This window comes from Pinus tabuliformis, chromosome 2_2 (assembly GCF_031772625.1).
Source record: "Pinus tabuliformis cultivar Carrire ecotype Pingquan chromosome 2_2, CPIR1, whole genome shotgun sequence".
NCBI lineage: Eukaryota > Viridiplantae > Streptophyta > Pinopsida > Pinales > Pinaceae > Pinus > Pinus tabuliformis.
In genome coordinates this window covers 176983049-176997344 of record NC_142300.1, presented here as the reverse complement: position 1 = coordinate 176997344, position 14296 = coordinate 176983049, and positions in this window count along the sequence as shown.

Sequence of the window (14296 nt, the reverse complement as noted above, 5' to 3'; positions counted from 1 at the left end):
TAAGGTGGAAACCCAATGTGGGTGAAAACCACCTGCCGCGAGTCGTCTCTATCTTCTTTTAATAAGAAACTTCATTTTACAATAGTTCTATACTGGTGCAGTCTTATACCAGTACACAGGCTTCTACCTGCAGAGGGCTACAACCCTCTCTCGTTTTCCAAACTCTCCTGGATGGGAGCTACAACCCCCTTAGATATTGTACTAGCTGATCCATTTACTAGTACGTAGGTGCCTGCCTACTGAATGCTCTAATCTTCACTCGTTCTTTAGCTGCTACTGGAAGGGAGTTACCACCCCCTTTGCTCTTGTACTAGCTGATGTAATAGTACGTAGGCGCCAGCCTACAATCTCCTTTCAACCTCCAGGGACCACATTTCATACATTTTCAGATTGGATACTCCTGAAGCACAACACTATAATTTGAAGGCCATGTTTCATCCAATTTTAATACTAGACCCATCAATATCATTGAAGCACAAAACAATCAAAACTAGCATCATGAATTTTTGAATCACTTAAACATTGAAACCCTGTCAACAACACAGTCACCAGAACACAAAGAAAACAACAAAACTCTGTAATAACAATCAGACCCAACTGCAACTTCAAACATCATACTTCATAATGTATACGCCACTACGATGAATCAAACCCGCGTACATATGCGCTTTCACCAAAGCCAACCCGCGTACAGATCTATAAATATTCAATCATGACTTGCAGCTATTTCAAACTTAAATTATACTCAGTTCAGAACATTACATGCGTCAGTATGCAGATCTAGAATAACATAATCAACCATATAGTGATATTTCATTTCAAACCATTTGATCCCGATCTATCCTTAAATCTTGTTCTCCATCAACCGATGAGATTCCTCCTTAGCTCAGATCAAGCAATGCATCATCAACCCATAACCTGCATATTGGATCTCATGCTTCATCAGATATTCAAGACTTTCTGAATACCTTTGCCTAATGATCCTCCTCTCCTTTTATAGTCTTAGGCCTTACTCAATACCATGGTACAAAACCATTGAGAACCAATACTAGGGACCCAATACCTAGGTTCAACACTTCGGACACAATACCAAGGACCAAAACCATAGGTCTAAATACCATGGACCCAAAAATATGCTTTTCCACATGTACGCGCTTTTCCGTGCATGAAAATGCGTGCATACGCATACGCGACTTTTGATCAGAAATCCCGCGTGTATACGCTCATTTGTATATATGAACCTGCGTGTATACCCTACTTGGTATATAGTGAACCTGCGTATATACGCAACTTGTTACATAGTGAACCTGCGTATAACCTGTGTGTATACCCTACTTGGTATATAGTGAACCTGCGTATATACTCTGAGCCTGCATATATACTCTTCTTCTTCATTCTTTGTAGTCTGATCATCAATTCTTTGCTACTGAACTACTGCACTATGATCTGTCATCTGTGTGATTTTCCATGAAGGACAACACTTGTCTCATAATGCCAACAATCTCCCCCTTTGGACTTGATGGCAAAGCTAACTTGTCACACTTAGAACTATCATCTGATTCCTTTGATCTGTCCTGCATCCCATGCATTCAATCACATCTAATATCTCTTCTGAAGATTCATCTAGTTATAAATAAGTGAGATGTTCTTCTATGAGTGGGTTGCCATCAAGTACATCACATGCATCATAATGCCAACAAACCCATCTTTAATAGACCCTCACAGACTACCCATTTCTACGACACAAATATAATCCAGGAGGCCAAGCAATTTGTAATAAAATAACCTAACCAAATAGTTAGGATTATTCTCAAATCATTTTTACATAGACTCTATCTAGAACACTAGGACTCGCCTAAGATCCGAGTGACAAAATACATTCCGGCTTTGGGGTAAGACTGAAGGAAAACTCTGCCGACTATCTGAGAATGGATTGGTGAGACAAAAACCCTCCCAGAATGTTGATAGTCACCAAAAAATTAGGTTTACCTAGGCAATTACATACATGACATAGATCTGCTGAGATTATTTACATCATATACATGTATAATGGGTTTACATCATAACATGAAGATCAGGCTGATGATGATAGCTGGATGGCACCAATACACCGATTAGGAGCAATCCCTTTTGCGAAAAAAATGGGTGTACTACTATGGGTCATTGACACGTAGTGGTCAACATTTGTCTCTACTTGGGGACACATTGCTGCACTGGAGGAATGTGAAAATCCAGAATCTACATCCACGCAACACAATATAACATAAGTAACATCCATTCAAAATCATCATATAACATTAAGCACATGAAATATATAAGTTCTTCATTTATTAAATATCTAGTAACATGAAAACTAAATCTGATTCTAAAACAAAAATGAAATGTTGAAATGACAAGGTGTAGGGTTAGAAATACAATACAAAGGATGTGTCATGGAATTAAATGTCATATTTGAAGAATAGCTTGAGCATTAGGCCATTTTCAGGTAAGTCAAGTGATTCGCCATCTAATCTGCTCAAGTGGAATGAATTTGGCCCGCCAATGTTGCGGATAATATATGGTCCTAGCAACAAACTATCAAATTTTTTATGTTTTCCTAGTTTTTCATTCTTGCAATCCCAAAGGAGAACCATATCTCCAACTTGCAAAGATCTAGATCGAGAAAATTTATTAAAGCTTTTCTTAATGTTAGATTGATTTTTACACATATTATCAAAAGCTTTACTACGAGTTTCATCCAACTCCACAATCTTATCAATTCTATTTTGAAAAACATCTTTATTACTAGAAAAAATGTTGAAGGAGTTGATAAGCAGGAAATTTAAGGTACACAGTTAAAGTTACATCCAAGCCATAAACTAATTCAAAGGGACTTTCACTAGTAGCTTTCTTTTTAGTAGTCCTATCTTCCCATAAAGCATACTTGATTTTACTGTCCCAAGATCGCTCATTATCTCCTACTATCTTCTTGATAATGGTTATAAGATTTTTATTCCTTGATTCAGCAAGTCCGTTACCCTGAGGATAGTAATTAGATGAATGAGATAAGATAATGACATACTTGAAACAAAAATATGAAAATTCTGAATAACTAAAAGCCTTGGCATTATCAGTAGTGATCTTTGCAGGGACACCAAATTTAGTAATGATATTATTTTCAATGAAATCCACAATGACCTTTTCAGTGGCATTCTTAGTAGGGATGGCTTCAACCCATTTAGTGAAATAATCAGTAGCAGTCAAAGTCCATGTGTAGACATTGCTATAATTTTCATGAAACTTCCCAATGAAGTCCAGAACCCAATGTTGAAAAGGGGCCTCCACAACCACAGGTTGTAAGCGCAGGGCAGCAAGCTTCTGTTTCCCAATGAACAGTTGGCAGGCTTGACAACTTCTAACAAACTTATGCACATTAGAAAATATTGAAGGCCAATAATAACCGGATCTCAGAACTTTGTGGGCAGTAGTTCTAGCAGCATAATGACCACCACAAAATCCCAAATGAAACTCAGAAATTAACTTCTTGGACTCAATTTCTTCAACACACCTAAGTACTATGCCCTCAGGATTTCTCCATCCAAGGCCATCCTTCATGAGGAAATACTTAGTGGCTTTCAATCTAAGAGCCCTTCTCTTATGAGTGACTAAATGGTTAGGACATGTAAGATTTAACAAGTAATAAATATTGTACTTGTACCACTCATGCTCTCCTAATATTTGTAGCTCAGGGGCATATGAATCATTAAAACAAATCAAACCAAGAGCTTTCTCATTACCTTCAGTCATCATTCGAGCTGAGCCATGACCTTTGACTAAGTTGTGTTGAGTCTTGAAAATGTCATTCATTTCCATTACACTTTCACTATTATGTCCATTATATCACCTCCATTTCACTACTATGTCACCACATTCATCCCACTTTCATTATCATTGGGCTACCTTTATGTTTTTCCAATCTTTATTATTTCTAAGCCTTTTAAGTGAATTTGTGGTTAAACATTAGAAAATAATGTGCATATGCTTATACCTAACAAATGGGTTGAGGTTGTTGACATGTGTAGGTTGAAAGGAGACTTCTAGAAGACCCTTATGTGGCACCCCAAGGCCAAATTCGAATTTGAGTGGAAAGAATCATGGGATCATGAGGATATGTGTCACATCTCCTAATTGTATTGTAACTCTAAAAAGACATGTGTCTTATCAGTTCCTATTTTGATTAGGACTCTATAGGTAGAGGGAGAAATTCATGGACTATCATTAATAAGATGGCTCTCATCTTTTTGTATAAATAGGAGATCTCTCTCCTTCATTAGTTAGTCCTTTTTAGTCCCTTTTAGTCTTTTAGTTTCTAGTTCTCAAGTTTGTAGTTCTTCCTTGATGGCTTTTGAAAGCTTTTGTACTTTGTACTTTTGAAGAAATTGAATAAAGCTTTGATGTTCTCAACATGGAAGGAGATGTGAAGTAGATGTCATGGAGCATATTAGGATGTAAGGTAGAGTAGATTTCATTTTGTAAATATTGCTTTGTAGAATGTAAGGTAGATTAGATTTTTCATTCATGCAAGTGTGTTTAATTTTGCTTTGATTTCATGACTAGTGGCATGTGTGATCATCTTGTCTATGTTGCTGACCTTTATTTTTCTGTAGTTTGATTTTCATTAGTATCATTTCTTTAACTTGCACTTTACTTTTACTCTTAGATATCAAGTTGTTCATCTATTGATGGTTCTTTTTCCATAATCAAATAACTTTATTGGAGCCAAAATATCACTTAGTACAGCTTGGTTTAGTTTGCTTTAAGACTCACATTGCTGACTTGTTCATAACTGTTCTCACATGATAAATCTAGCTGAAAGGCAAAAAGGTTAAGAAAAGGTTAAAGTAGTGTGATTTGTCTCCTTTATGTAGTGTCACTTAGATTTCATTTTCATTTTAAATCAGCAGCAGAGATATTGGGCCAATGTCATTAGTCCTTTATTTGATGTCTTTATTTTCTTTTAAGCATTTGATTTCATAGGTGGTAGGGGGCCCCTGCCTTGTATAGTTGTCATTTTATTTTTGCATTTTATTTCACCATGTATATTAGCTGTACATAAATTGCTTTCAAGTTGATTGTAGATTAGTGATGCACATAGCCTTTTAATGAACTAATGACGTGATATAATCATCTTTTCCTTTTGCTGAAGCAGCAAGGATACTGGGTCTCATAGTCATTCTCTCATTATTTGATTATTGCATTTTATTTCGATTGAACTAGTTGTTTTAAGTTGCATTAAACACTTTAGAAAAGCAACAAGAACAAAACCCCAAAAACAACATAAACTATAAAACGACGAAGTAAGAGAAAGGTTAACTAAGCACATATAGTGCACCACACTTCATCAGTTTACGATACCCGGATTGATAATTTATGTAGAGCAATTTAAGACATTAAATTGACTAGACATTTTGGCGCCGTTGCCGGGGAAGTGTAATTAGGAGACTTTATTTCTTACATCTGAAAAAAAGGTTAATAATTCTTGAGTATGCTCTCCTCTTGAACTTTGTGTGATCTAGAGGATCAGAAAAAGGATTGTTAAGTAAAAAATAATAATAATTCTTGAGTATGCTCTCCTCCTGCACTTTGTGTGATCTGGAGGATCAGAAAAAGAATTGTTAAGAAAAAATAGGAGACAAAATAAACTTCATCACTTCAATTGATTCAAGAAAAAAAAAAGAAAAAAAAAAAGAGAAGAAAAACAATCTATGGCTATCTCCATTCCTAGTTTTCGCTATGGCTTCAATAAAAAATCTGCCTCCTTGATCAAGCTTTGGTCCATTTGGATTCAGTGGTGGATTTTGTTGCCATGTGTGGTTTCAATTTGGGTTCAAAACTCTCTTCAATCATGCATGGGCTTGCTGGGTTATGTCATGGGAATGATTGTCTCAGACCCTAAGGACTTTGGAGTGTTAATACTTGCTTCCTTCCTATCAGTTTCATGTGAAGCGCTTCTCTATTCTCCTCATACATATCGTATATAATTGATGATGATTCTTGTAATTAGATATGCAGCTATCAACAAGACAAAAATGGAGTAATCTGTTCTTGCCTTGATTGTTTTCTTGATGGAGGAGCGTTGTACCGTTTTGAATATTCTGTCAATCCTGCCTTCTTTCTTGCAAAAGTTCGAGGTGGAACTTGCACATGAAGACCCAGCTGAGACTGTGGTGCATAGAGCGACATACTTATTTCAGAAAGGATTTGGGTTGTACAATGTCTTTAAGGACAACTGTGAAGATTTTGTTATCTACTGTAAGACTGGCTTGCTTGTGATTGAGGGAATTAATGTTGGTCGAAGTGATCAAGCAGCATCAATCCTTAGTGTGCTTGTTGCAATATGTTCTTCACCTCTTCGATTCCTGACCACCAGTATACCTGGTGTGACTGCGGTTGCAAGTGGATTGTATCGTATTAGTAGGGTTGAACCTGTCTAACACACCTGCAAAACAGTAGATCAAACAAGAAAAACGAATGCAAATTCATAAAAGGCAGAACAGTGAGAACAATAAAACTCAGGAAAAACGTAACAGCAGAAAAAATGTCAAACTTCAAACATTCGATTTGACTAAACAGAGACGAATTTAGAAAAACTAAAACATGGGTTTTTTTGCCAGGTGGGTTAATTAGATAACCCAGAAACCGTTTGAAGAAATTTGTGGCAGTTTGGGAGAAATCTTCGGTTCTTTGGAGCCTCTTTTTTTGCCGCCGCGTGAAAAAATTGAGTTATTAACTGACAGTTTGATGTATTCCGCGTGCCTGAAGAAGAAGAATTCCAATTTGATTATGTGCTGGACTCTTTGCCACCACGTCCTCTGCCCATATGCCACCCGTTAAACAGCAGTTTCAATCCAACACGGCTCTCCATTACGTGATCTGGTTGGATACGGCTCTTCACAGCCGATTGATAGACGTGGCGTGAACCAAGTGACCAGTTTTATTACGGCTCTTCTCCACCGCATAACTCCCGCTACCTATTATAGACTGGGGTTTGGGTTTTCATCTAAAAACATATTCTAAAGCCCGATATCGGTGTACATGCTTAGCTTGCTTGGTTGCAGAGATGGTGAAGGGCATCCAGAACTCTGAGACGCTGGACCAAGGTTATGATTCCAGTAAGCGGGAGTCTCAACTTTAGATTCTCTTTGTTATCTCAAAGCCTAATGCCTTCATAGATGACACTGGAGTGGAGCCCAAAGACATTAAACTAGTAATGACCCAAGCTGGAGTATCGAGAGTTAAGGCAGTTAAACCTCTAAAAGCTGCTAGTGGAGATATTGTTAGTGTGATCATGGACCTTACAACATAGGTGTATGAACTGATATAGGCAACGAGAATGGAAAAGGCTATCATATGGAAGATCAGTTCATTTACACCTTAACTTTCTTTTGGCTGATGCTATAAACTATTAATGTCACACAGCGTTTCCGCAGCTGAAAACTGTTTCCGCAGCTCGCACCAGTTTCCGCAGCTGATCCCGGTTTCCGCAGCCAATCCCAGATTCCGCAGCTGTTTTCTTAAATGCTATGTTCCAGGTGTCCTCCGGGTAGAAGAGCCACATGGGCAAGTTTGTGGGATCAAGGACATGGTGTGTGTCCTTCCAGCTCATCCAAACCGGTCATCAAAACCCGTGGTCAACAAGGAGGCAAATACGGTCAAACTGAACTAAAGGCAGAACCAGAAGGGCTTAAGTCTATGAAAGGGTCAAATAGTCATGATAATGGTTATAGACTGTTTTTTTTTCATCAATAAAACTATTTTACTCTGCAGACAATAAAAAAAAAAAATTCAAAATTGATGATCAAACTGTTTTAGCCACTTTCCGCAGCCAGCCCAAACTTTCTGCAGCTGTTTTGTTAAACTCTAGGTTGCAGGTGTCATCAAGAAAAACAAGTCACATGGGTAGCTGGGGGAATGTTGGTACATGGATGGTGTCCTATTCATTCGATCAAATTTGATGAAAAAGACCCCGGTCAAAGGGAAGTCAAATTGTGTGTTATCACTAAGTCGCCACACTGAGTCGTTGCATGTCAAGAAAAAAATAATAATTTTGAATCAATGAAATGAACAAGTTATTTTCTCACTTTTCTGAAGGTATTGCTTAATTTTGGACTGATAATGAAAGATGAATGGCTAACTTTGTATTCAAGATTTTTAGCTACAGAACTGTGCACATTCCGCAGCTAAAGTCCAATTCCGCAGCCAGAAAAACCTCATTGTTCAAATCAGCCTATCTTTCTCATACAAAATCAGATTTTGATGATTTAAGTACCATTGGAAAGATCTCAACAAGATCTATACAATGAGAAATATATCATTAGAGTTTGAAATGGCAAATAATGAAATAAATTGCTGGAAAGAAGCAACATTCAACTTGGGCACCAATTCCAAAGCAGGTATAAATTCTTTTGATTTTTCCTTTGAAAACTTGTTTCATTAATACAAATTCTTAGTTTTGTGTGTAAATATCATAACTAGAGAGATTTATCACCTCTCTCCTTTGATAATCTTACATTCCATTGCAGAAAAAGTATTAGTTTTTTTTGCAGGTTCTAGGAGGAAGGACAAATGACTACAAGAGAATGGTGTCTCTCTAAGAGACCAATTTGTTTCATAAGAGGATGATCAAAAACAAAGAGGAAATATGCTGATGCAAAATCAGATCCAAACATTTGAAAAACTTTCAGATACTATTGTCTCCATCACATCCATCCATCACATCCATACTTCATAATAAACCATTCACCTCATTCCACTCCATACTTTCCACTTACATTCACATACACTTTCCATCTCTTTTTGTCCATTCATAACCCACAAATAAAAGCAAGAGGCTCATTCATATGCTTATTATCCATTGCCATTTCTACTCTCCATTGCCATTTTCCATTTTCATCTTCCATTCCTTGTCATTTTCATTCAGCAAATAAGCCCTGCTTCAATGCAAATTATTGAGTCCATAGTCCTTTGAGTCTAAGTTCTTTGTAAAAACACCTAGAGGCTTGCATGCCTTAATGGCAAGTCCTCATGCTGATAAACAATGGGAATACATTAATGTCCCTTGTTCGTTAGATCTTCTAGGTGACTCGACATCAGCAAATTCATTCGTACCTAGCAAGATGTGTTTGGGCATCTTGACTCTCATTGTCATCAATGGTGAGAGTTCTCGTGTTGAATAGTGGCATCCATTAATGGCCACTAAGACAACAATTTCCTACTATGTTCGACATTAGAATATCCTTTCACATAGTAGGAATTGTGCCAATGAGTTTTGAAGACATGAAGACTATTATTTTCAGCATTTTGGAGCAGATTCAACAAGTTTTAGTAGAAGCAATAAAAAGCCATCTTATCTCTCTATCCATGACTCCTCTTGTTCAGCCACTTGAAGAAGAATATGATCAGAATTTTTCAGCCACCACACATACAACTCATCCATTCCAAAGGGTAAGTGAAGGTACGTCATTTTCTAACTTTTGACCATAGAATTCCATAAAAAGCTAGAATGATAATTGTTGGAAAAACATTTCTCTTCCTCATTTCATAAAATTGCCAATACCATCAGTTGGGGGGGGGGGATACATTCATATTCATATCTTGCCATGTCCATATCATATTCAAGAGCTCACATACTTCCAACATATATTAATTATTACATTGCTATTATGAGCATACAATGGCTTTTGAAAAAGTGCTTAAAGGATAAATTGGATACAAACAAAATCATGGTTGTCACACAAGAACCAACCATCATGCAATCCAATAAAGATATACTTTGCAACAATAATCAAAATATCATTATGCAAAGTTCAAAGATCAAAGTAGAAGGCAACAACATAAAAAAAAATGGTTGTAACACAAGAACCAACCATGTTGCATTTCAAGTGAAACACTTTGCAGAAATATGAAGTTATCAAATGATATCATGCAAAGTTAAGCCAAAGCTCAAGGATCAAAGGAGTTAATGTAATATATATTGCATGAGGACATGCAATAGCTTCAGTTGGGGGGTATGTTGAGTCTTGAAAATGTCATTCATTTCCATTACACTTTCACTATTATGTCCATTATATCACCTCCATTTCACTACTATGTCACCACATTCATCCCACTTTCATTATCATTGGGCTACCTTTATGTTTTTCCAATCTTTATTATTTCTAAGCCTTTTAAGTGAATTTGTGGTTAAACATTAGAAAATAATGTGCATATGCTTATACCTAACAAATGGGTTGAGGTTGTTGACATGTGTAGGTTGAAAGGAGACTTCTAGAAGACCCTTATGTGGCACCCCAAGGCCAAATTCGAATTTGAGTGGAAAGAATCATGGGATCATGAGGATATGTGTCACATCTCCTAATTGTATTGTAACTCTAAAAAGACGTGTCTTATCAGTTCCTATTTTGATTAGGACTCTATAGGTAGAGGGAGAAATTCATGGACTATCATTAATGAGATGGCTCTCATCTTTTTGTATAAATAGGAGATCTCTCTCCTTCATTAGTTAGTCCTTTTTAGTCCCTTTTAGTCTTTTAGTTTCTAGTTCTCAAGTTTGTAGTTCTTCCTTGATGGCTTTTGAAAGCTTTTGTACTTTGTACTTTTGAAGAAATTGAATAAAGCTTTGATGTTCTCAACATGGAAGGAGATGTGAAGTAGATGTCATGGAGCATATTAGGATGTAAGGTAGAGTAGATTTCATTTTGTAAATATTACTTTGTAGAATGTAAGGTAGATTAGATTTTTCATTCATGCAATTTTAATTCATGCAAGTGTGTTTAATTTTGCTTTGATTTCATGACTAGTGGCATGTGTGATCATCTTGTCTATGTTGCTGACCTTTATTTTTCTGTAGTTTGATTTTCATTAGTATCATTTATTTAACTTGCACTTTACTTTTGCTCTTAGATATCAAATTGTTCATCTATTGATGGTTCTTTTTCCATAATCAAATAACTTTATTGGAGCCAAAATATCACTTAGTACAGCTTGGTTTAGTTTGCTTTAAGACTCACATTGCTGACTTGTTCATAACTGTTCTCACATGATAAATCTAGCTGAAAGGCAAAAAGGTTAAGAAAAGGTTAAAGTAGTGTGATTTGTCTCCTTTATGTAGTGTCACTTAGATTTCATTTTCATTTTAAATCAGCAGCAGAGATATTGGGCCAATTTCATTAGTCCTTTATTTGATGTCTTTATTTTCTTTTAAGCATTTGATTTCATAGGTGGTAGGGGGCCCCTGCCTTGTATAGTTGTCATTTTATTTTTGCATTTTATTTCACCATGTATATTAGCTTTACATAAATTGCTTTCAAGTTGATTGTAGATTAGTGATGCACATAGCCTTTTAATGAACTAATGACGTGATAGAATCATCTTGTCCTTTTGCTGAAGCAACAAGGATACTGGGTCTCATAGTCATTCTCTCATTATTTGATTATTGCATTTTATTTCGATTGAACTAGTTGTTTTAAGTTGCATTAAACACTTTAGAAAAGCAACAAGAACAAAACCCAAAAAAAACATAAACTATAAAACGACGAAGTAAGAGAAAGGTTAACTAAGCACATATAGTGCACCACACTTCATCAGTTTACGATACCCGGATTGATAATTTATGTAGAGCAATTTAAGACATTAAATTGACTAGACAAGTTGGTGGGTCTAATATCTAAATCATATTCTTGTATTTTAGTAACCCACCTAGCATGAGTTGATGAGCACCAGTAGTGCAACAAGAATGCTGCAACTCCTGGAGTTATTAGCTTTACTTTATCAACCCGGGGTTCGTACAAAATTGGAGGTGACAATGTTTTATACACAAGTAAAAGTGATGGTTCTTCCTTTTGTCATTGTTCAACTGGCAAGAGACCACTAGGGTTTTCAAGCCAAACTTCTATGGATTCAAAAGAAGCTTGATTACTGATGAGAGAAAGAGAAATCTACTCTAGGAGAAAGCTTGTCTACTGCAATAAGGAAAATGACTGAAATCCTATGCTAAAAACACACCATTCCCTAACTAACTGTTGAGAAACTATGCTTTACAAGAATGCCAAGCTAACATGTATGAAATGCTACTATCCTAAGCATGGAAGTTCAAAACATAAAACATCACTACTGTGCATGTAAAGGACTAAAATAAATCTGTTTTTTCTTTTTATTCTTTTTATGGAAAATCAAGTGTGAACTTTGATCTATTTTGGTGATGTGGCAGGTGGCTTAGGGATGTTGGTGGATGGTTGGGAGGTTTTGGAGACCCTCAGGTACCCTTGTGTTGCTTCCTAAAGGTTATCCCTTAATTCGGCCTCAAAATAGGCCACTACAGGAAAACCTACAGGATGTCCTAAAAACCTACAGGATTCCCTGTATTTCTACAGGGAACAGCTAAGAGAAAAACGATGGGTGATGGAGGTGATAGAAGGCTTAGGGAAGGTGGTTGGTAGGTGGAATGGAGTGAGAAAATTCCTAGGGTCACTCAGAACTCAAAACCAAGGTTAGGAGATGGTTGGATTTTCTCAACATGCTTGGAGGAGTTTCTATGTAAAATGATGAAATTGGTGAAGGTCTTGGTGAAAGAAAGGAATGATTATGGATGGATGAAGTTGGAAGGTGGTTGCTTGCTATGGGATCTCTCTCTACTTCTGAAACACTTTCTCTACATCAAACATTGATATTTTCCAAAAAATCATGTAAACAAGAAGAATTCTAATAAGCTAGAAAAACAGAGTTTAATGAGCTAGTTGTCTACTTCATGCATGAGGAAAATTGCAGAATGAAATGGAATCATTGATGAGATCTACTGTAAGACTGAAGATGGAAGAGATGGTAATTAAATCCTACACTTGCAAACTAATCAAATGCTATTTCAAATACAGTAAACTATAAATTCTATGAGAGAATAGAAATCTATCTTTTTGGGGCTGCATAGGGGTCATTTCCTCAAGTCATGATCCCTGAAGGAAAAGGTGAGGCCAAGACACCTAATGAAAGCTTTGTGATTCTTTTTCCCTTCTAACTTGCTGCTAAAGTAAAGCACAAATGGAAGTAAACTAATAAACAAACTAATCAAATCTACACTACCTACAATGAAATACATCTAAGGACAATTTAATCATGAATCTATGAAACTAATTTAAGCATACATATACAAGAAGAGGAGTATTTGTTGCTAAGGTTGGGCCCTAACCCAAGAGATTTAGCCCTCAGAGTTAACTCAGTACTAGATCATGAAAAAGCTCATTTTCATTATCAAAACAGAAAATTACATAGCATTGTCTTCCACAAGTCTGAAGCTCAAAAATAACTAGTGTTTTTACAACAAAAATTTGAATCCTAATGAGGCTCTAGGCCTCTTTATTTATACAACTGAAGTCCCCAACAACTTCCTTAAATATATGGAGGCTCGGCTCCCAAACTCGAGATGAACTAACTCTTTGACTATCACTTTCTCGGTTGCCTTTTGATCTTCATGACTTGGCTACTTGTACTCTGAGCTGGTGTGATTAATGGAGGAATATTCGAATGGGGGAGGAGTAAATGAGGAGGATTTACCTCCTACAATATCTCTCCCTTGTCCCATTTGAGTTTCGAACCTTAATCTTGCCAAAATTCCTCTATTTTCTCTTTCAAACCTACATTCAATGCATATTAGTCCACTAGGCATAATATCTCACTTTAACTCATCTCATTAAACAAAATATAATCAAAACATGGAATAAATTGTGAGAAGAGTTTATTTAACTAAGCTAGGAGGTGACTTAGGGTCCATATAGCTACCCAATGATGAGGCTCATCATCACCCCCCTATTGAAAGTGTTGCTCATCCTCTGAGCAACTCAATCAATATCCATGTCTTTCATAGTTCTAGTGGCCTCCCTGACATCCCATGCTTCTGGTGTGGTTTCCTCTTCTTGTGTATAGAATCCTGCCTTCCTTTCTACTTCCTCCCACCACTTTCTTTCTTCCTCTTCCTTCCTTCCTTCTAACATCCTCAAGATCAGTAGTGGACTCAATCTCAAGCCAATCCAATTGACTTTGAGCCTTTGGATGGTTTGTTTGTACATGGGTGTCTTGTTCAATGCTTCTCTGATCCTTTGAGGAGAATGGTACTCTCTGATTTTCAAACTATATGGAAAATTATTCCATCTCCTTTGGCAAGCTTGCATGTTGTCATCCCTTAATAGTCTAGACATATCCTCAAAATGTGTAATTGCTTGCTCTTGGGCAGCAAGATACTTGGGTGCAAGTTGAGGATCATTTGCAA